The 5070-nt window shown below is 36.9% G+C and overlaps 1 non-coding gene across 1 annotated transcript; it reads right to left on the bottom strand.

Annotated features, from left to right (window-relative positions):
- Positions 1–927: 927 nt before the first annotated feature.
- LOC121210566 (small nucleolar RNA R71) lies at positions 928–1034 on the bottom strand. The gene has a single exon (XR_005905682.1). It is a non-coding gene; the product is annotated as a small nucleolar RNA R71 (small nucleolar RNA).
- Positions 1035–5070: the final 4036 nt, after the last annotated feature.

The following is a 5070-nucleotide window of genomic DNA, read 5'->3' as shown; positions in this document are numbered from 1 at the left end:
TAGTTTAGATAACCAAACATTTTAATTTTTAGGCTAGATAATAAAAAGGAAGTAAATACTAGTACTCGTGGTTCCTTTGGGTTTGACAAATCCGGTCTTGCTGAACTATACTATTGTTCGATAGGTACACTTGCCATAATCATGATAATAAGCTAGTCTCAAGGATGATTCATTCATAAATCTTTAAAACCTGTCGCGAATATCATGTATCAAGTTTTTGGCACTATTGTCGAGAAACTAGGATAGTAGGAACACTCGATTTTTATTACTTTAGCCATTTTACTTTTATTGTAATTTAATTTTTTACTTTCTTTTCTAATTCTTCATTTTTTTCTTTTGACAGGTTTTTCTAGTTTATGACTAGAAGAAACCCGTCAGGACCACTAATTTTTGACGATGAGATCAATCCACAGTTCATAGAAACCGAAGAGAAATAAGGCAAAGCTTACGATACACAAAGGAAGAGCAAGAGGATGATACTTCAACCACAATCGAGGAGATGGATGAAAACCAAGAAAATCTGCTACCTCCTGCGACTGCTGCTAATCAGAATCCTGCTCCGCGTACTATGTATGATTATGCTAAACCTTCTTTAATAGGAACTGAATCGAGCATAGTTAGGCTGCTATTGCTGCAAATACTTTTGAACTAAAACCTAACACCATTCAAATGATACAACAGTTTGTTCAGTTTGATGGTTTGCAGGATGACGATCCAAATGCTCACTTGGCAAATTTCTTAGAGTTTTGCGACACTTTTAAATTTAATGGCGTTTCTGATGACACTATTCGCCTTCAATTATTCCCTTTTTCGTTGAGAAACAAAGCTAAAAAGTGGTTGAACTCGTTACCACGAGGGTCAATCACTACTTGGGAACAAATGACTGAAAAGTTTTTATTAAAATATTTTTCGGTGACTAAAACAGCCAAATTATGTAATGATATCTCCTTTTTTGTGCAGATGGATTTAGAAACACTTTACGATGCATGGGAGGGATACAAGGACCTTTTGCGAAGATGCCCTCACCATTGGTTACCACTCTGGCTCCAGGTCCAAACATTTCACAATGGTCTGAACCCTTTGACTCAGCAGATGATTGACGCAACTACTAGTGAAACTATAAATAATAAGACATCTGAGGTGGCTTACAAATTTATTGAGGAGATGTCACTAAATAACTATTAGTGGCAAGTTATGATAACAAAGCTGATGAAAGCAGCCAGTGTTTTCAATCTCGATGCGGTTACTCTACTATCTAACCAAGTAAAACTCTTAAATAAAAAGATTTACGGCTTGTGTGGTTATACTTGGGTACATCCAGTGATGAGGTGCGATTCGAATGGAGGAGGAGCATGCCCAGAATATCAACCCTTCAACCCTAGCATTGAGGAGGAACAAGTCCAATATATGGGTAACAATAACTCTAGACCCCAAAATAACCCGTATAGTAAATGCAGGTTGGAGGAACCATCCCAATTTCTCGTGGGGAAGACAAGGAAATCAAAGGCCACAACATCCTCCGGGTTTTTAACAACCACCTTACCAGCAGGAAAAGAAGCCAAATCTTGAGGAGATGTTAACAAAATTCATGTCGGTGTCAGAAACTCATTTCCAGAATATCAAGACAGCACTTAAGAATCAACAAGCGTCAATCTAAGGACTCAAAACTCAGATAGGTTAACTCATTAAATTGACATCTGAACGACCACAAGGTAGCCTGCCAAGTAACACTGAACCCAACCCGAAAGAGCATGTGAAAGCAGTTACACTAAGGAGTGGGAAAGTATTAGCTGAATCTGAAAAGAAGCCACCACAAGAAGCTGACAGAAAAGAGGTTGAGCCCGAAAACAATGACAATCTAATGCCAAAAGAATATAAACCACCAATTCCATACCCAGCAAAGTCGAAGAAAGACTGTATGGATGCATAATTCGGTAAATTTCTTGAACTTTTTAAACAACTGCATATTAACTTACCTTTTGTTGAAGCTATATCGCAGATGCCTACATATGCAAAATTTTTAAAGGAGCTTCTAACAAACAAAAGGAAGTTTTAAGACTTATCTACAGTAGAACTTAATGAAGAGTGCAACCATACTCCAGAATAAACGCCAACCAAACTGAAAGATCTAGAAAGTTTTACTATTCCCTGCTTAATTGGTAGTTTGAATATTGATAAAGCACTAGCTGGTTTAGGCACCAAAATTAATTTGATGCCATATAAAATGTTTAAACAACTTGGTCTTGGGGAACCTAAATCCACTAGGATGAGTATTCAATTAGCTGATAGATCTGTTAAATATCCTAGGGGAATTATAGAGGACATACTTGTAAAATTAGATAAATTTATATTCCCTGTTGATTTCGTCGTGCTTGACATGGATGAAGATGTTGAGGAGCCTTTGATCTTAGGTTGGCCATTTTTAGCCACCGCTAGGGCTGTAATTGATGTGGGTGATGGTAAATTGGTACTTAGAGTAGGTGACGAAGAGATTATTTTTAAAATTTATGATGCCATGAGATTTTCTAGAGAACAAGATGACTCGTGTTATTTTATCGACTTTATTGATCATGCTACTCAAGATTCTTTTCAGGAAATCGTACACAAGGACACGATGGAACTGTGTCTCGCCCAAGGAGAGGGGATGGATGATGAATCTAAAATAGGAACCAAACTAAACCCCAATGGAACCTCCCCAAAACTAGCAGAATATGAGGGAATTAAGGTAAAAGATAAACTTAAGCAAAAACCCTCTATTGACGCACCTCCTAAATTGGAACTTAAACAATTGTCGAATCATTTGGAATATGCATTCCTTGGAAATAATTCCACATTATCGGTAATTATTGCATCCAACTTGCAACCCAAGAAAAAAGAGGAATTACTCCAAGTATTAAGAGAGCATAAATGGGCTATAGCTAGGAAAATTTTTGACATTAAAGGGATTAGCCCTTCTTTTTGCACCCACAAAATTTTAATGGAAGATGAATATAAACCATGCATGCAAGCCCAAAGACGACTGAATCCCAACATGAAGGAAGTTGTTAAAGTTGAGGTAATTAAACTCCTAGATGCTAGAGTTATTTATCTTATTTCTGACAGTTCTTGGGTAAGTCCAGTGTAGGTTGTTCCTAAGAAAGGAGGCATGACTGTTGTGGCCAATGAGAAGAATGAATTAATCCCAACAAGGACAAACACAGGTTGGAGAGTGTGCATTGATTATAGGAAGCTAAATGATGCCATAAGAAAAGACCACTTCCCCCTTCCATTCATTGACCAAATGTTGGAAAGATTGTCAGGACACATGTACTACTGTTTTTAGACAGGCTCTCTGGCTATTTCCAAATCCCAATAGCTCTTGAAGATCAAGAAAAGACGACATATACATGTCCATACGGTATGTTTGCTTATCGTAGAATGCCTTTTGCATTATGTAATGCTCCTGCTACTTTTCAACGCTGCATGATGGCCATTTTTTGATGAACTCGTAGAAGACGTCATGGAGGTATTTATGGATGATTTCTCGATTTTCGGTAACTCTTTCCATCTTTGCCTCAAAAACTTAAAATGAGTGTTAATAAGATGTGAGGAAACAAAACTTGTGCTTAACTGGGAAAAATGTCACTTTCTGGTTCAAGAAGGTATCGTGTTAGGACATAAAATTTCTAGTAGAGGGATTGATGTTGATAAATCTAAAATTGAAACAATTGAAAAACTACCTCCCCCTAATTCAGTTAAGGCTATTAAAAGCTTCTTAGGACATGCTAGGTTTTATAGAAGATCTATTAAAGACTTTTCTAAAATAGCTAAGCCTTTGACTAAATTATTAGAAAGATGTGCCTTTTAATTTCGATCAGGAGTGTTTAGAAGAATTTAATATTTTAAAGGATAAATTGACTAAAGCTCCAATTTTAATTGCACCTAATTGGAATTCACCTTTTGAACTAATGTATGATGCGAGTGATTTTACAGTAGGTGCAGTTTTGGGACAGCGAAGAGATAAACATTTTCAACCTATCTATTATGCTAGCAGGACTTTGACAGCCGCACAAGAAAACTACACCACCACGGAGAAAGAGCTGCTAGCTATGGTTTTTGCATTTGATAAATTTAGGCCATATTTAATATTGTCTAAAGTTGTCATTTATACTGACCATTTCGCTCTTCGCCACCTTTTGACTAAAACTGATGCAAAACCTTGACTCATTCGATGAATCTTATTATTGTAGGAATTTGACTTGGAGATTAAGGATAAGAAAGGAGCTGAAAATATTACGGCTGACCATCTCTCCAGGCTTGAAAACTCAAGTACCAAAGAACCAGATGACATTGAAATAAATGATTCATTCCCTGAAGAACAATTTTTTGCTATATCTGATTCTGAGGTACCTTGGTTTGTAGATATTGCAAATTTTTTAGTCGCTAACATTATCCCGAAAGGGTTGACACATCAGCAAAAGAAGCGATTCTTCACTGATGTGAAAAACTACTTCTGGGAAGACCGTTTTCTTTTCCATAAATGTGCAGATCAAATCATAAAGAGATGCGTTACAAGGACAGAAGCATTGAAAATCTTGGAACATTTCCACTCAAGACCAACTAGAGGACATTACGGTGGAAATAAGACCGCACATAAAGTCCTCGAATCAGGTTTTTATTGGCCTACTCTATTCAAAGACGCCAACAGGTATGTTACTTCTTGTGACAAATGTCAAAGGACAGGTAATATATCCAAACGTGGTGAAATGCCTCAGACATATATGCTCTCATGTGAAATATTTGACATTTGGGGTATCGATTTCATGGGTCGATTCCCTAGTTCATTTGGGAATAAATACATCTTAGTAGCTGTTGATTATATGTCCAAATGGGTTGAAGCCCAAGCTTTACCTACTAATGATGCTAGAGTAGTAGTACGATTCCTTAAGAAAATTTTCTCTCTATTTGATACACCTAGAGTAATTATCAGTGATAAGGGTACTCATTTTTGTAACGCCTAATTTGGCAAGATCCTTAAGAAATACGGAGTTCATTACAGAACAACTACCACTTATCACCCTCAAACCAGTG

This window comes from Gossypium hirsutum, chromosome A11, assembly GCF_007990345.1.
Source record: "Gossypium hirsutum isolate 1008001.06 chromosome A11, Gossypium_hirsutum_v2.1, whole genome shotgun sequence".
NCBI lineage: Eukaryota > Viridiplantae > Streptophyta > Magnoliopsida > Malvales > Malvaceae > Gossypium > Gossypium hirsutum.
Note: the sequence above shows the minus strand (reverse complement) of the source record. Positions and strands in the feature narration are given on the sequence as shown.